The sequence below is a fragment of the Colias philodice genome, chromosome 6 (assembly GCF_061535455.1).
Source record: "Colias philodice isolate Cphi_HAF_F1 chromosome 6, ilColPhil1 Martin Lab GWU primary, whole genome shotgun sequence".
NCBI lineage: Eukaryota > Metazoa > Arthropoda > Insecta > Lepidoptera > Pieridae > Colias > Colias philodice.
The window spans coordinates 10,163,148-10,185,475 of record NC_143091.1 but is presented as its reverse complement, the minus strand read 5'-3'; the positions used below and the strand labels follow the sequence as shown (position 1 = coordinate 10,185,475).

Genomic DNA, 22,328 nt, shown 5'->3' with positions numbered 1-22,328 from the left:
AAACATCATAACATTATTGGCAATCGGTTACTGAGGTCTTGTGGAGAAAGACGGAGAGGTTATTCTACATCTTTTACACTGATTGATTTTTTTTATTTGCCACGATAATAATTTTTAATTTCAGAATACTGTAACTTTATTTTTAGTCGCGCTTACAAACAAATAAAGCCAAATAAAACATCTCATCAAGGCATTTTGTAAGGTAAGCTTAGGTACCTTTATTTGATTTTTTAATTCATATTATAACATTTTAACTTTTTTTTGCATATTCTCTACTCCAAGCTGGAAATGAGAATTAGAAATAAATAAGGAGTTCACGATATAATATTATATAGTATAAAAACTAATTATATTATTATCCTTTCCAAGATTTTCACCTTAACAATCATAAATTATTCAATATTTGTATTAAATAAATAAATATTGATAGGATACGGATACGATGCAAAAAAAACATCTTAAATGTTCTTCTTTATTTTTATTTATAATTCATTGTAGTTAAGAAAATCATTTATATCCTTCAGTTTATTTAGATCGAGGTTAGATAGGGCAACTTTTTATATTTTTTTGGTCAAAATTATACAGTACTAGCGACCCGCCCCGGCTTCGCACGGGTGCAATGCTGATACTAAATACACTACAGAAAAACTGTGAACGTTGTATATAAAAATATAGCGGCCAGCTCCGGCTTCGCACGGGTATAAAATAGATAGCCGGGCGGCCGGCCGGTACCGCGGCAAACGCTACGTCCCGCAATTTTTAAATCTGTAATATCTTCGAAAATATTCACTTAAATCATACGGTGTAAAGGGCCATATAGATCTATATTCAATGAACATTGTATTCAAGGTATTTAATTGGTTAAGGATTAATGCTGTATTGGTTAAAATCGCATCGAAAATTAGCCATTATTTGTCGTAAAAAGTAAATGACAAAAAAAAGTTATTGTGGGTTATCCATAAGAGATAGACATATACCATCGCGGACTTTTCTGTAGACCTTTTCAATGTGTATAATACTTAGTACATTATTTTGATAAAACTCGTAGGGTTCAGCCTGCGTTTGCAATGTAAGCGGAAAAAATGTAATTTTTTACGACATCACATTAGAAACCTCAAAAATAACAGTACTTCTCCACTATTTAATGGATGTTATTATACATATAAACCTTCCTCTTGAATCACTCTATCTATTAAAAAAAACCGCATCAAAATCCGTTGCATAGTTTCAAAGATTTAAGCGTACAAAGGGACATAGGGACATAGGGACATAGGGACAGGGAAAGCGACTTTGTTTTATACTATGTAGTGAAGCGTTTGTACTGCGGCGTCCATCCACCTGGGACCATTTGCCATACCAATCCAAGATTTTACCATACTTTTAGCATACTTCGTAGCTTGTTTAAGTGTTTCTGGAGAGTAATCTATTACATATAATAAAATCGTAGGAAAGTCAAAACTGTACATTGAATATTTTTTTAAAAGAATACATAATCCATGATCTATAATCGATATAGAAGCCAAAAATATAGTTTTTAGAATTTTTGTCTGTTTGTCTGTTTGTCTGTTTGTCTGTTTGTCTGTTTGTCTGTATGTTTGTCCGAGCTAATCTCGAAAAGTACTGCATAGATTGACTTCAAATTTTGCATGAATATTACTAACAGGTCGTGTGAGGTTTTTTTAAACATATTATCATGCTATCACCTCCGGGGGAGGAGCTGTGAACCTTTACTTTTCTTACGTATTCCGTGTACTACGACAGCGTACAATCTAAAGACTCATGTTTAAATGTTGTTTTTGAGTAAGCCATGCTATTATCTAGCTTTACACTATAAAAACTACGTCATTTACGTAATTTGGGCAGAGAAACTGTTTAATGAATCTTAGTACTATAAAGACAAATTTGATTCAGCGCCATCTATGAGATTTCGTAAAAATCAAATCAATTTACATGTTAACACTACTGAACACAATGTTAAAAATTAATAATTTAAATATAATTATGTTATTTATTTATTTAACTCTTTAACCCATAATAAATCTTCCCTTCCCTATAAGGTGCGCTTATATAATTCGTGTGAATATACTACATTTTTAAAAGTGAGGGTAGATGTATATTATTTTAAGTCAAACTAGACACCATTACAGTTAATCTAATATTGATTGTGTTCATTGGTTACATTTTTAAAAATCTTCGTGTTTTAATAATTCGATCACGAGGCGGGACTCTAATACAAAAAGGTTAGTTCGTTGATAATTATTATTCCTTCATCATTTACATGTTGTTAGTAAAAATATACTTTGACTGTTAATACTTTTGTTCAGTATTTATCTGTATGATTATTGCTTGGTAATTAATATATTTTCATGTCGTATACCTAATTATAAACATAAGTGTGATGTGAAACTAGCTGGATTTATTTTTACACACTCACAGTCTTATATTTTGTGTTAATGTTAAAATAGTATTAATAGTGTAAATCATAATATTTTTTCAAAGTTAAAAATATTTCCTTTTTTCTGATGGTGTTGCCATCGAATTAAACCGCGCTGTCGTTTCGTTCACAAAAAGTCATGTTATTAGGACCGAATATGTAGCCGCCTCAACTTACGGAAACGAGAGTAACCTGCGTTGTCTGTTAGTTATTATATAGTCGAATTTAACGTTACATGGAAATTGGAATCTAAATATATGTATACCTACTTATATTAAATCTGTAGAGGTCAATTCTGCACATGAAATATATTTCCTAAATAACTATCACGAGGTGATTAGAGATCGACATCGACGTCAAAAATGTTTGTCCGTCTGTCTGTCTGTATAACCGTTATAGAAACAAAAACTACTCGACGGATTTAAACGAAACTTGGTACAATTATTTTTCATATTCGTGAGCAGAGCAGCAACTCCATTTTTAAGCTTTCGTCGCGTGTGCGTTCTTAATGCGTGTATCTTAATGGTTAAAGCTACACAGAAATCAAGTATGAAAGAAATGTTCTCCATATTATATAAAAAATATCTCCCGACATCATAAATGTCTATCTTTTATGGTTGAGCTTAGGAGTTCAAAGCTTTCTGATTATATTTGTCTACTAGCTGTCCCCGCGACTTCGTTCGCGTGGAATAGTGACTATGGGACCTATGACCATGGGCTCAGGGTGGGGCAACAATAAAAAATCATTTTTATTTTCATGCTCCCACTCCCGCGCCCACTCGCACTCCCACGCCATATGCCACGTTCAGTCCCAATCCCACGCCCACGCCCACTCCCCTTCACAATTAGTACCTACCAGATCAAAGCCAGGGTAAGCGCCCCACCCAGCCCCACCGTGGCTACGCCCATGCTGAATTACTACTTAACATACAATTATTGAGTAAATACGTACTACCATAAATAATTAAAAGAATTGTTATTAAAATTTCTTACTAAACTGAGCTAAAAAACTTACGTACCAAATTATTAAAGAAAATCAAGAAATGAAATGCCTAACCTATACCAAATAGTTACTACATATTGTAATTAAAAATTATGATTAGTATATAATATCGAAAATCAAAAAAGAAATGCCTAACTAATTCTACGTAAAATTTCTTTTAAATTATGTCATATTATTTTTTAGGAACCAGGGGGGGGGGGAGAGGAGCATCTATTTCCTTCCTTTCTTAAACGGATGTTTTTAATAATCTATGGTGTAGCCAGTAGCCACTGATCAGCTTAATCGATACTCAGTTTTTATCAAATCCAGAAACAAATCCAAATTAGATCTTTCCTGTCTCACGCACGTAACTAAAGGCTGAAGAGAGAGAGAGCACGTAACTAAACCGTTTAGACGAAGAAAAGTGTATAGAAAAAGGAATAAATAATTTCATAAACTTCCCGACGATCTTTAAAAATAAATTATAACTTTCATTTTTTTCATTCCCACTTTTACCCCTATGTAGGTATAATAAGTGGATGAACCAATTTTGATACACTTTATCTAAGAACCAGCGTCGGAAAATATTCTGCCTAACAAAAAAAAACGCATCTAATTCGGTTTACCTGTTAGCCAGCTACGGTGCCATAGACAGACACACACACACACACACAGAAATACATAGCGGTCAAACACATAACACCAGTCTTTTTGCGTCGGGGGTTAAAAATATAATACGACATAATTTAAAGGACATTTTATGTGGAAAATTTACCTATACACCAGGGTAGATAATTTTTGAAACAAAAAAAAATCGCAGTAGGATGAAACCCATTAGAAAAGGATATGATAAAAATGTAAGGAAAAATAAATTACGGTCAATCGGAGTTCGGGAAGTGGGAGGGGGGGAGCTTTTAAGAGAAATAAATGGTTTCTCTCGATTTCTCGATAATAATAACACCTGCTAATTTTTTTCTACATATTTTAATTGTACAGACATCACTTTTCCACAATTTTATTATATGTATTGATGATGATGATTGAGATTATAACACTCTTAGTCCGTTTTAATTTTTATTCACCCGCATCAGTGCCACCTAAAAAATCTTTATATATCGAAATTCGAGCAAAGTTAAGAAAATGAGAAATAAGAGTTCTCAAGGATCGTTAGAGATAAGAGGCTTACTATTGACCGAAAACAACATGTGTTATGCCGAACCTGAAACCGCTTCACAACGAGAATTGCGGCTCACAGCTGACCGCGAACGGCATGTACTATCCTGTGAGACCGAAACCTTCACTGAGGGTATATATAACGTCTCACAGCTGATCGCAAATGGCATATTGTACTATCCCGTGAGACCGAAACCCTCACTGAGAGGGAATTACGTCTCACAGCTGATCACGATCGTCATATTTTATCTCAAGAATTCTGAAACTTTTACTCAATATGAAGACCGTTTGACAAATAATAGGGTGCACCATAATATTATTCGATCTCTCGAAGATGAACATGAGCATAAGCAATGACTAGAGTAGGGACGCGAATATTACCATTATTTGAGACAAGAACGATTAATAAGTTTGTTTAATGAAAGATTAAGAATTGAAACTATTGGTCTCTTTAAACGGACGAATAGCGAGAGGCCCGTCTTATTGCAGACAGATTTCGACATAGTCTTAATGACTTAGAGGTAAACATAGAAGATCAATCTACAAATTCGGTGGTGTGGTCCGACAAAATAATATAAAAGTGGGTTTGCTTATAACCTCACAATTGATTACAGATCATCTTCTGTATAGGCGATATTAACGTAGTATGTTCTTTTTGTAATGCTTTAAAGTGGAGTAAGGAGTCGGCTTTCGTTTGAAGATACGCCGGAACCTTTGAAATCACTACTTTTAAGTTTTAGAGGAACATGTGCAATCTAAACAGTTCTTAGACAATATTAGCTCTTATAGTATTGCGTTTTAAATGATCCTTTGGTGCTCAACAATTATCAGATGCTCCTTTCATTCTTACTTTTAAGATATAAGGTCAAGTTTATCATTTGATAGGATCCCTTTTGCCTGAAGGCCAACCTAAGTTTCTTTAAATATATTTTGTATTCGACTACGACGAATAATCGAATACAAGAAATCAATATTTCTCGAATTTAAAACTGAACTCATTTCACAATTTTAGAACATGTTAATTCATCAGGTTAATCCGTATATATGCGTTTTAAATCGACATTAGAAGCTTTTCCTCAAGATGGTGATATTAATATAAAATTGGTATAAATGCCGATAGACGGAAGTCTATCAGCACTCAGGAATTCCCTGAGCGTGTTATAACGCCCAGGCCGCAGTATTACAATTTTTCCTACAGTAGGGCGACGAATGTATTTTCGCATAGCAACGGAGGGGAACTCGTGGGGGGTAAAGTGACGCGGGCCACGTACCACAAACATGTTTAGTTTGTGGTACCAAGCGCGAAAGAAAGTCATCGTGTTTTTAGTAAAGTTACTATGTAAACTAACGTAATTTATTACTTAGGTACATATTCTATAATGGTGCGCTCAAACTGTTAATCTACATTTAATTTAGATTATTATTTTAATTACTAAGAAATGTAGAATTTAAATCACATTCATTCATGTTTTCCTCAGATATTCGATGTCTATGATTTTCGATGATTTTAAGATTTTCTTATCAGAGTATTCAATTTTAATGTAGTTAAATTTTATAAGAGACAATTAAGAACATTCAAAAATAAAGTGTCACGTATTTTTTTTAAACGACGAATGACGAAAAACGACCGAATCGCGGACGAAGTCGCGGGCAACAGCTAGTATATAATATCTTGACAATGTATTGCTCCAGGTATGACAACAGCTGGCACTTCTGAAGACTGCTTTACAAGGATACATAAAGTACTCCATGGATCTACATCCCCATTAACAAATACTACGCGAGTTACATTAGGTCTTAATCCCCCGTAAACTTGATTAGTTCTTTGCACACCCCTGTCCACTTTTGCTTCATTAAAATCAGCTCCAAATAAATCTTTACATATTTGCAAATAAAATTCTTTAGGATTAACGTCACCAAATGGTTGCGATTTAGACGTTGTTGTTGGAAATATCCGAATTCAGTACAAACCTGATAAAACCACGCATGGAAGTCGCTGCTTCTTCGTACATGGGCGTAGCTACGGTGGGGCAGGGTGAGGCGCTTGCCCCACCCTGGCTCTGACCTGAAGGTACTTCCAAATCTAAAAAACTTAATTATCTAGTTACTGATTACAAAACTTAATATCCGTAAAAAAATTCACACTTGAAAGTCAATTTTTTTTAGTCAGTCGACACAAAAAAATGCGATCTAAACAAAAAGCTTGCGCACGATTGACCCCATACGTTCACAAACATAATCCTTTTGTTTTTCGTTTGTGTGTGTAAGTGAAATACCTATATACAGTTATTTACCTACCTCTAAATTGACTCATTCACAAATTTTCATACGCCCAGCGCCCGAACGGCTGAAGTTAGGGACACATTTTTGGATGGATTTCGTGGAATTACGCACGATAAAAAGAAAATAGCTGAGGCTTCTATGTAATGTAAGTAATTATTTTATACTAGGTTTCCGCCCGCGGCTTCGCCCGCGCAGTCAAAATATATTTTGATACCGAGAAATCCCGGAAATCCCACGGGAACGGGAACTTTGCGGGTTTATCTTTGACTGCGCGGGCGAAGCCGCGGGCGGAAACCTAGTATAAAATAATTACTCAATTTATTTAGTTTTACGAAATATAATATATACGAAACATACCTTGAAATTTTCTAATTTTCGACCAGTCCGGGCGGTGTTTAAACTTAGAAAAAAAGTTTCAAATAAAGTGATCTTAAAAAATAGATAGATGCATGCATTCATTGATAATTTCAATATTTTTGAGTTACTAGCCAAAAACGATAAACTGGTTCATTAAATAGGCCATAAATAGTACACGGTAAGTTTAATAAAAAAGTTAACAGGGTATAAAAGATGCGAAATTTTACTTTCTAGTTTCTACAAAAATATCAAAATGACTTTTGCCTTAAAGTGGATAGTTTCCGAGATATCGGCTAAAAACTTTTCTTTGATTGAGAGCGAAGCTCCACCTGTATCTGACAGCATTTTATTTTTATGGTCAGTACCTAAGTGACCCATAACCTAAAACAAAAGCTAAATTTGATCGGAAATTTAGTGCGTATTTGGCCAAAAAATACAGCTTTATTTAGTGGGGTAACAGCTGTTCTACACTACTTTTTCTGTCACCAAAATTTATATCATGTAACATAGAAGCCTCAGCTATTTTCTTTTTATCGTGCGTAATTCCACGAAATCCATCCAAAAATGTGTCCCTAACTTCAGCCGTTCGGGCGCTGGGCGTATGAAAATTTGTGAATGAGTCAATTTAGAGGTAGGTAAATAACTGTATATAGGTATTTCACTTACACACACAAACGAAAAACAAAAGGATTATGTTTGTGAACGTATGGGGTCAATCGTGCGCAAGCTTTTTGTTTAGATCGTATTTTTTTGTGTCGACTGACTAAAAAAAATTGACTTTCAAGTGTGAATTTTTTTACGGATATTAAGTTTTGTAATCAGTAACTAGATAATTAAGTTTTTTAGATTTGGAAGTACCTTCAGGTCAGAGCCAGGGTGGGGCAAGCGCCTCACCCTGCCCCACCGTAGCTACGCCCATGTACGAAGAAGCAGCGACTTCCATGCGTGGTTTTATCAGGTTTGTACTGAATTCGGATATTTCCAACAACAACGTCTAAATCGCAACCATTTGGTGACGTTAATCCTAAAGAATTTTATTTGCAAATATGTAAAGATTTATTTGGAGCTGATTTTAATGAAGCAAAAGTGGACAGGGGTGTGCAAAGAACTAATCAAGTTTACGGGGGATTAAGACCTAATGTAACTCGCGTAGTATTTGTTAATGGGGATGTAGATCCATGGAGTACTTTATGTATCCTTGTAAAGCAGTCTTCAGAAGTGCCAGCTGTTGTCATACCTGGAGCAATACATTGTCAAGATATTATATATTACTCTCCAGAAACACTTAAACAAGCTACGAAGTATGCTAAAAGTATGGTAAAATCTTGGATTGGTATGGCAAATGGTCCCAGGTGGATGGACGCCGCAGTACAAACGCTTCACTACATAGTATAAAACAAAGTCGCTTTCCCTGTCCCTATGTCCCTATGTCCCTATGTCAAAACAAACGGCAAGTTGCGAACGGCAGAGGCTACTTCAGCCGTCGCCACATGTCGACGTCAGTCGTCGACGCGTCGGCGGCAGCTTCAGTCAATATGTCGCTTAAACGCTATATAGCTAACGCTTATTAGCCAAAAACGATAAACCGGTTTATTATATAGGCCATAAACCGTAAACAGTAAGTTTTACAAAAAAGTTTACAGATTATAAAAGATGCAAAATTTTACTTTCTACAAAAAAGTCTGAGTAACTTTTTCCCTTAAGTGGATAGTTTCCGGGATATAGGCCAAAAACTAAAAGATTGCGAGCAAAGCACCATCTGTCAGTATTTTGTGGTCAATAAGAAAATAAAAATTAAATTGGATCGGAATTGTGAGGTTAAATTAACGTTTAACAGAAACGGCTTTATCTTTTGATTGAGTTGGTTTATTAATTTCAGCTTGATACCGCCTCGCGTTCCTGAGAAAACAGGTCTCTTTAGACCATTGAGATAATATTACTACGTATGGAGGAGACACCACGAACAAAATCTGTGCGCCATTTTTTTGCTCTAACTAAATTTTAAAAATTATTATCTAGTACTTACCGATGAAAGTTATTCCTTTGCACTTTTCCGTATTATTTGTGCAATATCGTAACACACACGAAGGCATATTTGATGCGTTTCACTTTAAAACAAATAAAAAATGAGCGTGCAGTTACGCCATATGGCGTATGTTGAGCGGAACATAAGTGATGTAGGCGGTGTCGTCTCCATATGTATATCTCAATGCTTTAGACACACAGACAGACGACCCACAAAGTGATCTATAAGGGTTTTGATTTTTTCCTATTGAAGTTTGAAGCCCTAAAAATTAACCGGGATAAGACCTCGGGTATAGTTGCTAGTAACATATTTTTTTATTGTTGCCCCACCCTGTGCCCATGGCTAGCTACGCCCATGTCTTCGTATACTGTCAATGAATGTAATAGGTCATGTCTTCCCACGCCTTTCTATTGTTCTTTGAAAAATAGTGTGTATTCTGTTTTTCCAATAGATTAACAATGATTCTTAATTTGTATCGGCCCTCCAGATTGGGTAAATGGGTTGATTTTATTCAAGAAAAAAACCATTGATTTCTAATATTACTTAAATCACAAGTTTCGCAAATTAACGCCAAGACGAGCCAAGCGAAAGCGAAGCGCACGGGCACTACCTACCTTTTCTCGAAGCGCTTCGACGTTTTTTTGAACCCTCATAACTTGGGTTTGGATTATGCTAGATCAACAAAATTTTCGGGATATATTGTCAATAGCGGACTTATTGAACATATTAAGTTTTAATTACATTAGCTTTTATACTTCAGATTTAATTTATATCTAAAATACGCTAATTTCGTCACTGACTCACTGATGATCATCAAAATTCTTAAGGTATTTCCTAATGTCCTAGAAAGCTGAAATTTTGTATGGAAGCTAGTATTAGCACACAAACAACAAAAAAATTATAAAACTTGTAACTTTCATCCCCCAATCCCTTAAACTAGGGGATGGGACTTGGGAGTTTGTATGAGACCTGTAATTTTAAATTAAATTTTGATTACCTACCTACGCTAGAGGTCTAATCTAATAATCTAAAACTTGGTTCCCCTATATATAGATACTAGCGACCCGCCCCGGCTTCGCACGGGTGCAATGCTGATACTAATTAAACTACAGAAAAACTGTAGGTAAACGTTGTATATAAAAACATAGCGACCCGCACCGGACGGCCGGCCGGTAGGCGGTACCGCCGCAAACGCTACGTCCCGCAATTTTTAAATCTGTAATATCTTCGAAAATATTCACTTAAATCATACGGTGTAAAGGGCCATATAGATCTATATTAAATGAACAATGTATTCAAGGTATTTAATTGGTTAAGGATTAATTCTGTATTGGTTAAAATCGCTTCGAAAATTAGCCATTATTTGTCGTAAAAAGTAAATGACAAAAAAAAATTATTGTGGGTTATCCATAAGAGATAGACATATACCATCGCGGACTTTTCTGTAGACCTTTTCAATGTGTATAATACTTAGTACATTATTTTGATAAAACTCGTAGGGTTCAGCCTGCGTTTGCAATGTAAGCGGAAAAAATGTAATTTTTTACGACATCACATTGGAAACGTCGAAAAAAACAGTACTTCTCCACTATTTAATGGATGTTATTATACATATAAACCTTCCTCTTGAATCACTCTATCTATTAAAAAAAACCGCATCAAAATCCGTTGCGTAGTTTCAAAGATTTAAGCGTACAAAGGGACATAGGGACATAGGGACAGAGAAAGCGACTTTGTTTTATACTATGTAGTGATAGTGATATATATATATATATAGGTACTCCTTGTTAAAAAAAAAAATTTAATCGACATATATTGAGACATATACTTCAGATCAGATCATATAAATATGAATGAATAGAGGTGTTGCGAACGTCTCCTGCCTCTTACGTCCACTCAGTAGCTAAAAATAAAAAAAAAATTGTCCTTGACAACGAGCGCGTCGATTGTCGATTGTCTTGCTACTTATTTAAAAGTGAACATGGATTGTGAAATAGTTTCACTTGAAGTAAATCTTGGACCTAGCCATCATCATGTGTCAGCGAACAGCGAACAGCGAACAGCGAACAGCGAACAGCGAACAGCGAACAGCGATAGCGACAGCGAACAGCGAACAGCGAACAGCGAACAGCGAACAGCGAACAGCGACAGCGACAGCGAACAGCGAACAGCGAACAGCGAACAGCGAACAGCGAACAGCGAACAGCGAAAAGCGAACAACGGTGAATGTGAATGTGAATGTGAATGTGAATGTGAATGTGAACATACACAAACACAAACACAAACACAAACACAAACACAAACACAAACACAAACACAAAGTCAAACACAAACACAAAGTCAAACACAAACACAAAGTCAAACACAAACACAAACACAAACACGAACAGCGAACAGCGAACAGCGAACAGCGAACAGCGAACAGCGAACAGCGAACAGCGAACAGCGAACAGCGAACAGCGAACAGCGAACAGCGAACAGCGAACAGCGAACAGCGAACAGCGAACAGCGAACAGCGAACAGCGAACAGCGAACAGCGAACAGCGAACAGCGAACAGCGAACAGCGAACAGCGAACAGCGAACAGCGAACAGCGAACAGCGAACAGCGAACAGCGAACAGCGAACAGCGAACAGCGAACAGCGAACAGCGAACAGCGAACAGCGAACAGCGAACAGCGAACAGCGAACAGCGAACAGCGAACAGCGAACAGCGAACAGCGAACAGCGAACAGCGAACAGCGAACAGCGAACAGCGAACAGCGAACAGCGAACAGCGAACAGCGAACAGCGAACAGCGAACAGCGAACAGCGAACAGCGAACAGCGAACAGCGAACAGCGAACAGCGAACAGCGAACAGCGAACAGCGAACAGCGAACAGCGAACAGCGAACAGCGAACAGCGAACAGCGAACAGCGAACAGCGAACAGCGAACAGCGAACAGCGAACAGCGAACAACGAACAACGAACAACTAACAACGAACAACGAACAACGAACAATGTGAATATGAATGTGAATGTGAATGTGAATGTGAACACAATCTGTTCGCTGGTCGCTGGTCGCTGGTCGCTGGTCGCTGGTCGCTGGTCGCTGGTCGCTGGTCGCTGGTCGCTGGTCGCTGGTCGCTGGTCGCTGGTCGCTGGTCGCTGGTCGCTGGTCGCTGGTCGCTGGTCGCTGGTCGCTGGTCGCTGGTCGCTGGTCGCTGGTCGCTGTTCGCTGTTCGCTGTTCGCTGTTCGCTGTTCGCTGTTCGCTGTTCGCTGTTCGCTGTTCGCTGTTCGCTGTTCGCTGTTCGCTGTTCGCTGTTCGCTGTTCGCTGTTCGCTGTTCGCTGTTCGCTGTTCGCTGTTCGCTGTTCGCTGTTCGCTGTTCGCTGTTCGCTGTTCGCTGTTCGCTGTTCGCTGTTCGCTGTTCGCTGTTCGCTGATCGCTGTTCGCTGCTCGCTGCTCGCTGCTCGCTGCTCGCTGCTCGCTGCTCGCTGCTCGCTGCTCGCTGGTCGCTGGTCGCTGGTCGCTGGTCGCTGGTCGCTGGTCGCTGGTCGCTGGTCGCTGGTCGCTGGTCGCTGGTCGCTGGTCGCTGGTCGCTGGTCGCTGTTCGCTGTTCGCTGCTCGCTGCTCGCTGCTCGCTGCTCGCTGCTCGCTGCTCGCTGCTCGCTGCTCGCTGCTCGCTGCTCGCTGCTCGCTGCTCGCTGTTCGCTGTTCGCTGTTCGCTGTTCGCTGTTCGCTGTTCGCTGTTCGCTGTTCGCTGTTCGCTGTTCGCTGTTCGCTGTTCGCTGTTCGCTGTTCGCTGTTCGCTGTTCGCTGTTCGCTGTTCGCTGTTCGCTGTTCGCTGTTCGCTGTTCGCTGTTCGCTGTTCGCTGTTCGCTGTTCGCTGTTCGCTGTTCGCTGTTCGCTGTTCGCTGTTCGCTGTTCGCTGTTCGCTGTTCGCTGTTCGCTGTTCGCTGTTCGCTGTTCGCTGTTCGCTGTTCGCTGGTCGCTGCTCGCTGCTCGCTGCTCGCTGCTCGCTGTTCGCTGTTCGCTGTTCGCTGTTCGCTGTTCGCTGTTCGCTGTTCGCTGTTCGCTGTTCGCTGTTCGCTGCTCGCTGCTCGCTGCTCGCTGCTCGCTGCTCGCTGCTCGCTGCTCGCTGCTCGCTGCTCGCTGCTCGCTGCTCGCTGCTCGCTGCTCGCTGCTCGCTGCTCGCTGTTCGCTGTTCGCTGTTCGCTGTTCGCTGTTCGCTGTTCGCTGTTCGCTGTTCGCTGTTCGCTGTTCGCTGTTCACAACACAAACACAAACACAAACACGAACAACGAACATCGAACAACGAACAACGAACAACGAACAACGAACAACGAACAACGAACAACGAACAACGAACAACGAACACCGAACAACGAACAACGAACAACGAACAACGAACAACGAACAACGAACAACGAACAACGAACAACTAACAACGAACAACGAACAATGTGAATATGAATGTGAATGTGAATGTGAACACAATCTTTCAAATTCAAATTCAAACACAAAACAAACACAAACACAAACACAAACACAAACACAAACACGAACAGCGAACAGCGAACAGCGAACAGCGAACAGCGAACAGCGAACAGCGAACAGCGAACAGCGAACAGCGAACAGCGAACAGCGAACAGCGAACAGCGAACAGCGAACAGCGAACAGCGAACAGCGAACAGCGAACAGCGAACAGCGAACAGCGAACAGCGAACAGCGAACAGCGAACAGCGAACAGCGAACAGCGAACAGCGAACAGCGAACAGCGAACAGCGAACAGCGAACAGCGAACAGCGAACAGCGAACAGCGAACAGCGAACAGCGAACAGCGAACAGCGAACAGCGAACAGCGAACAGCGAACAGCGAACAGCGAACAGCGAACAGCGAACAGCGAACAGCGAACAGCGAACAGCGAACAGCGAACAGCGAACAGCGAACAGCGAACAGCGAACAGCGAACAGCGAACAGCGAACAGCGAACAGCGAACAGCGAAAAGCGAACAGCGAACAGCGAACAGCGAACAGCGAACAGCGAACAGCGAACAGCGAACAGCGAACAGCGAACAGCGAACAGCGAACAGCGAACAGCGACCAGCGACCAGCGACCAGCGACCAGCGACCAGCGACCAGCGACCAGCGACCAGCGACCAGCGACCAGCGACCAGCGACCAGCGACCAGCGACCAGCGACCAGCGACCAGCGACCAGCGACCAGCGACCAGCGAACAGCGAACAGCGAACAAATGGGATTTCAAAAACTCTACACCTTAGTCAAAATATGTGGCTTGGCCGTTCGTTACTACAAGAACTATTGTATAACACAAAAGTAATGAACAGTGAATTAATTTTTCACCTTACGCCGATGTGAATGTAGCGAAATGGCCAAGCCACATATTTTGACTAAGGTGTAGAGTTTGTGAAGTTAGGCCTTGTAGAGTTAGGGCGTGTAGTGTTAGAAGCTTTTTTTTTTTTTTTTTTTATAGTGGGGAAATCTTCTTAGATACCCCCGGCTCCCGGGGATGGAGCCGTGGTTATGTCGGATTTCTACCGACTAAAACCCCACTCTGTTCCATCGCGCTGCTTTGGACGGAACTGCGGGAACGGTTACGACTCTACCGCGTGTCCCGCCCAGCAGATGCCCGTTTCCAGGCCCACCACTAGAACCCCCCTCGCTGGTGGCTGCTGGAACGAAGGCTTACGCCACCAACGCGCAGACAATGGATTTTTCCCCGCTCCATCATCCGCGTTCCCCCGAACCCCCGACCCCATCACCGTCCGGCCGGAGGGTGCACGCCGGAAGGTCCTCCGATGTGTGAAATACACGTCGGGGGACCCTCCGGCGCACTTTTATAGAGATTACCTCGCAGCCCCCACCTCACCAGAGGTGGCGGCCCTCGGTCCGGCCCCACGGACCGGATTACGAGTTGGCAGACGGCCGTTTTACAGCGGCCGCCGCCCCACACCTCTCTGCAGGAGTCTCCGCGCGTCATCACAATGACGCGTCGGGATCCCGCCCTCCGCTGCACGGCGTGGCTTGCTAAACCAGCGAGCCCGCCGCGCCGCGACCTCTGGCCGCCATCCACCGCCGCATAAAAGCCGGCTCCTCTCTGGCCCACAAACAGGACCTCTGCCGTCGGGTCAGTCGAGGCTTTCCAACCCCAACTGCCGTTCAGCGCCACCTTTGCCTAGTGGACACGGGGTCCGCCAAGCCACGACCTCTGGCCGCCATCCCACGCCGCACACAGCGGCCGCTGGGCCACACCTAGCCCTGGCCGTCGGGCCGGTCGAATCTCCCCGACTCTAGACCAGCCGTTCAGCCCCTCGCTGGTCCAATTTCGCTTCACTCAGAGGGCCATAACTCTGAGCTACTGAGCCCCTCCGCCGCGACAAGGCCTGGACCGTTGGGGGGAGTGTTAGAAGCTTGGCTCTACATGAGATCTGATAACTTTTTGACAGTGCGAGTCATATGGGCTCGTCTTGGCAACATTTTACATGAAAATGTTTTTGGTGGGATATTATTTTCTCGTTTTATCTGCGCGATGCCTTGTACGCTTTGAAGCTGTGTTTTATACCTTTGAAAAATGGTTTTAGTTTTAACCAAACAGTTCGGCGTTCCATATTTCTGATAATTTCGATTTACTTTCTCCAAGTACTCATAAAAATCTTTTTTTGCCAAAACTGGACTGCTACTCGCGTAAGCCGCGTCAACTAAATTAGGGAATTTCAGCCTCATCCATGCAGCTAAATTACCAGCGTATGATCCTCCGATCAAGACGACTTTTGATCTCATAAATTTAGGATCAGATTTTATGTATGTGATTAATTTCGCTATATCAGCAAGGGCTTGCGCTGATGATAACCACTTCAAATTTTCCGTATTTAAATTAGGAAACGGTTTACTTAGTCCATAATATCGATGCTCAGTCATGAACATTTCCCCTCCCGTTTCTTGTGCTAATTCTTGTATTACTCCAATCTGTAAGTGTACTGGGTCGGCTACTCCTTCTCCATCCAAATAGATAAATACAGGACCATTTTGCCGAAAATATTGTAAAGTTGAAAAATACCTCATCTTCCATGTTTGAGAGTTCGACTGGAAATGGTCTAATGGCTGCTGTATCCATCCGGCTTGGACATCCACCGAGGCTCTCAAGGCTGTTTTGTTTTCAAGTAACAATTTCGTCAACTGATTGAATTCTGTGTCATATTGCAGTTCTGAACTGTTAACACATAAAATGAACGGTAAACATAGTATTATCAAAAACGTTAAATAAACGTTATTTTTAACGTCCATTGTTAGTAATTATGTTAAACGCTTGATGGTGTATTCCGTATAATTCCGTGCTTTATATTATATTGTATTCAAATTAATTAAAAACCGTAAATATTTATTTTGTCGTAATAATAAAATTTTAAGAATGTTATCACTAAGAATGGATATAAAATATATCAATATTTATTACATATTTTATGCCTACCAAATTCTATGCATTTTGCAAGTGTTGTCGTCAAGTCTACCTAGATATAAGAAAATTGGTATCTAATAAATTTGTCAAGTGATAAAATGTTGTTTTTTTTTTATTTTTCAATAACATCCGTAATTTTTATGACATCTAAGGGCGCTTGTGCACTACAAGGAATTTTACTGTCCGGCATTCCGATTTTTTACGGTCCGGTGTGGCATGAAAAAACCGATGAATTGCTTGTGCACCTGTCCGTCTTTACTCGGATCAGTGCGGTACAGTTCAAGGAAGTTTGGCGGTATAATGCTATCATAAATGATTGTTTTTGCATTTTACAAGAAACGAGTAAAAAATATAGAAGGTGAAATATTATATTACTTCGTTATAATAAAAAGTAAAGTTCCGTAATAGATTTAAATAAAATGCGTGTTTCACTTATTTATTTTAATCGGTGACGAGGAGCTAAAGCTATTTCCACTTGAACTTTAACTTACCAACACTTACTTAGATAATAATTATAGGTCAATGCTTGGTCAATGTATATAAAAATAACAATACCGACTTGCCAGCTAAATGAAAGTAAAACGCCCTTAGACGACGTTGAGCTCACGACACTGTTAATTTTAAGTTGGTAGGTACTGTAATAATAAAATTATTTGAAATTAAAGATTCATCATCATTAAACTTTTCCGTATATAATATGTATATAGAGGAGGCTTAAGAGGAGGTAAGTGTGAATATGCCTTCAGGAATCTTTTTTTCAGTTCTAAGCACGAATAATATTTGAATTTGTAGCGTTATCGATACGAGGCTTATGTACCGGGCTTAGGTACCGGGAGAAATGAAGATGATAATACAAAAAAAAATAGTGATTTGGCCCAGCAAAAATTTTGTAGGCTCTCCCTACGAATTTTAGTATTATTCGTGCTCGCCCCACTCCTCTTATTTCATGCAAGACATTGTTTCGATGTCTACTTCAATCAACACTTGAATAGTGGCCACAAAGTGGCCAGTAAACGACGCATTTATCGTCAAATGACAAAAGCATAAAAAATAAATAAATATTCGATTGTTGGATAGTTCTGAAATTTTCGTAGAATATAGTGTTTAATTTTCATCGTAATGCGATTATTGCAATTTATGATTACGTCAATACCTAGCTGTAATATTTTATTTAATTGTAATTTTCGATTCAGTTCATTGGGGTATTTTTAAACGATCGCTAGGTACATTAAAATAATATGTTATCAATGATTATACAGCAAGTTTCAAACGCTTCTTCGTATAAAGTAAGGTTCTACTCATACTATAACGAGAAAGCAACTATATCGATACATATTAGGTATCGTATAAAATGCAGCCTCAAATGCAGCCTGTTCGCTGTTCGCTGTTTGCTGTTCGCTGTTCGCTGTTCGCTGTTCGCTGTTCGCTGTTCGCTGCTCGCTGCTCGCTGCTCGCTGCTCGCTGCTCGCTGCTCGCTGCTCGCTGCTGGCTGTTCGCTGTTCGCTGTTCGCTGTTCGCTGTTCGCTGTTCGCTGTTCGCTGTTCGCTGTTCGCTGTTCGCTGTTCGCTGTTCGCTGTTCGCTGTTCGCTGTTCGCTGTTCGCTGTTCGCTGTTCGCTGTTCGCTGTTCGCTGTTCGCTGTTCGCTGTTCGCTGTTCGCTGTTCGCTGTTCGCTGTTCGCTGTTCGCTGTTCGCTGTTCGCTGTTCGCTGTTCGCTGTTCGCTGTTCGCTGTTCGCTGTTCGCTGTTCGCTGTTCGCTGTTCGCTGTTCGCTGTTCGCTGTTCGCTGTTCGCTGTTCGTGTTTGTGTTTGTGTTTGTGTTTGTTTTGTGTTTGAATTTGAATTTGAAAGATTGTGTTCACATTCACATTCACATTCATATTCACATTGTTCGTTGTTCGTTGTTAGTTGTTCGTTGTTCGTTGTTCGTTGTTCGTTGTTCGTTGTTCGTTGTTCGATGTTCGTTGTTCGTGTTTGTGTTTGTGTTCGAATTAAAATTCGAGTTTGTGTTTGTGTTTGACTTTGTGTTTGTGTTTGACTTTGTGTTTGTGTTTGTGTTTGTGTTTGTGTTTGTGTTTGTGTTTGTGTTTGCGTTTGCGTTTGCGTTTGCGTTTGCGTTTGCGTTTGCGTTTGCGTTTGCGTTTGCGTTTGCGTTTGCGTTTGCGTTTGCGTTTGCGTTAGCGTTAGCGTTTGCGTTTGCGTTTGCGTTTGCGTTTGTGTTTGTGTTTGTGTATGTTCACATTCACATTCACATTCACCGTTGTTCACACATACACAAACACAAACACAAACACAAACACAAACACAAACACAAACACGAACAACGAACATCGAACAACGAACAACGAACAACGAACAACGAACAACGAACAACGAACAACGAACAACGAACAACGAACAACGAACAACGAACAACGAACAACGAACAACGAACAACGAACAACGAACACCGAACAACGAACAACGAACAACGAACAACGAACAACGAACAACGAACAACGAACAACTAACAACGAACAACGAACAATGTGAATATGAATGTGAATGTGAATGTGAACACAATCTTTCAAATTCAAATTCAAACACAAAACAAACACAAACACAAACACAAACACAAACACGAACAGCGAACAGCGAACAGCGAACAGCGAACAGCGAACAGCGAACAGCGAACAGCGAACAGCGAACAGCGAACAGCGAACAGCGAACAGCGAACAGCGAACAGCGAACAGCGAACAGCGAACAGCGAACAGCGAACAGCGAACAGCGAACAGCGAACAGCGAACAGCGAACAGCGAACAGCGAACAGCGAACAGCGAACAGCGAACAGCGAACAGCGAACAGCGAACAGCGAACAGCGAACAGCGAACAGCGAACAGCGAACAGCGAACAGCGAACAGCGAACAGCGAACAGCGAACAGCGAACAGCGAACAGCGAACAGCGAACAGCGAACAGCGAACAGCGAACAGCGAACAGCGAACAGCGAACAGCGAACAGCGAACAGCGAACAGCGAACAGCGAACAGCGAACAGCGAACAGCGAACAGCGAACAGCGAACAGCGAACAGCGAACAGCGAACAGCGAACAGCGAACAGCGAAAAGCGAACAGCGAACAGCGAACAGCGAACAGCGAACAGCGAACAGCGAACAGCGAACAGCGACCAGCGACCAGCGACCAGCGACCAGCGACCAGCGACCAGCGAACAGCGAACAGCGAACAAATGGGATTTCAAAAACTCTACACCTTAGTCAAAATATGTGGCTTGGCCGTTCGTTACTACAAGAACTATTGTATAACACAAAAGTAATGAACAGTGAATTAATTTTTCACCTTACGCCGATGTGAATGTAGCGAAATGGCCAAGCCACATATTTTGACTAAGGTGTAGAGTTTGTGAAGTTAGGCCTTGTAGAGTTAGGGCGTGTAGTGTTAGAAGCTTTTTTTTTTTTTTTTTTTATAGTGGGGAAATCTTCTTAGATACCCCCGGCTCCCGGGGATGGAGCCGTGGTTATGTCGGATTTCTACCGACTAAAACCCCACTCTGTTCCATCGCGCTGCTTTGGACGGAACTGCGGGAACGGTTACGACTCTACCGCGTGTCCCGCCCAGCAGATGCCCGTTTCCAGGCCCACCACTAGAACCCCCCTCGCTGGTGGCTGCTGGAACGAAGGCTTACGCCACCAACGCGCAGACAATGGATTTTTCCCCGCTCCATCATCCGCGTTCCCCCGAACCCCCGACCCCATCACCGTCCGGCCGGAGGGTGCACGCCGGAAGGTCCTCCGATGTGTGAAATACACGTCGGGGGACCCTCCGGCGCACTTTTATAGAGATTACCTCGCAGCCCCCACCTCACCAGAGGTGGCGGCCCTCGGTCCGGCCCCACGGACCGGATTACGAGTTGGCAGACGGCCGTTTTACAGCGGCCGCCGCCCCACACCTCTCTGCAGGAGTCTCCGCGCGTCATCACAATGACGCGTCGGGATCCCGCCCTCCGCTGCACGGCGTGGCTTGCTAAACCAGCGAGCCCGCCGCGCCGCGACCTCTGGCCGCCATCCACCGCCGCATAAAAGCCGGCTCCTCTCTGGCCCACAAACAGGACCTCTGCCGTCGGGTCAGTCGAGGCTTTCCAACCCCAACTGCCGTTCAGCGCCACCTTTGCCTAGTGGACACGGGGTCCGCCAAGCCACGACCTCTGGCCGCCATCCCACGCCGCACACAGCGGCCGCTGGGCCACACCTAGCCCTGGCCGTCGGGCCGGTCGAATCTCCCCGACTCTAGACCAGCCGTTCAGCCCCTCGCTGGTCCAATTTCGCTTCACTCAGAGGGCCATAACTCTGAGCTACTGAGCCCCTCCGCCGCGACAAGGCCTGGACCGTTGGGGGGAGTGTTAGAAGCTTGGCTCTACATGAGATCTGATAACTTTTTGACAGTGCGAGTCATATGGGCTCGTCTTGGCAACATTTTACATGAAAATGTTTTTGGTGGGATATTATTTTCTCGTTTTATCTGCGCGATGCCTTGTACGCTTTGAAGCTGTGTTTTATACCTTTGAAAAATGGTTTTAGTTTTAACCAAACAGTTCGGCGTTCCATATTTCTGATAATTTCGATTTACTTTCTCCAAGTACTCATAAAAATCTTTTTTTGCCAAAACTGGACTGCTACTCACGTAAGCCGAGTCAACTAAATTAGGGAATTTCAGCCTCATCCATGCAGCTAAATTACCAGCGTATGATCCTCCGATCAAGACGACTTTTGATCACATAAATTTAGGATCAGATTTTATGTATGTGATTAATTTCGCTATATCAGCAAGGGCTTGCGCTGATGATAACCACTTCAAATTTTCCGTATTTAAATTAGGAAACGGTTTACTTAGTCCATAATATCGATGCTCAGTCATGAACATTTCCCCTCCCGTTTCTTGTGCTAATTCTTGTATTACTCCAATCTGTAAGTGTACTGGGTCGGCTACTCCTTCTCCATCCAAATAGATAAATACAGGACCATTTTGCCGAAAATATTGTAAAGTTGAAAAATACCTCATCTTCCATGTTTGAGAGTTCGACTGGAAATGGTCTAATGGCTGCTGTATCCATCCGGCTTGGACATCCACCGAGGCTCTCAAGGCTGTTTTGTTTTCAAGTAACAATTTCGTCAACTGATTGAATTCTGTGTCATATTGCAGTTCTGAACTGTTAACACATAAAATGAACGGTAAACATAGTATTATCAAAAACGTTAAATAAACGTTATTTTTAACGTCCATTGTTAGTAATTATGTTAAACGCTTGATGGTGTATTCCGTATAATTCCGTGCTTTATATTATATTGTATTCAAATTAATTAAAAACCGTAAATATTTATTTTGTCGTAATAATAAAATTTTAAGAATGTTATCACTAAGAATGGATATAAAATATATCAATATTTATTACATATTTTATGCCTACCAAATTCTATGCATTTTGCAAGTGTTGTCGTCAAGTCTACCTAGATATAAGAAAATTGGTATCTAATAAATTTGTCAAGTGATAAAATGTTGTTTTTTTTTTATTTTTCAATAACATCCGTAATTTTTATGACATCTAAGGGCGCTTGTGCACTACAAGGA

The 22,328-nt window shown here is 41.6% G+C and overlaps 1 pseudogene; it reads right to left on the bottom strand.

The window, feature by feature from the left end:
- Window positions 1–6,246: 6,246 nt before the first annotated feature.
- LOC149488014 (putative serine protease K12H4.7) lies at window positions 6,247–22,181 on the bottom strand (annotated as a pseudogene).
- Between the last annotated feature and the right edge of the window lie 147 nt (window positions 22,182–22,328).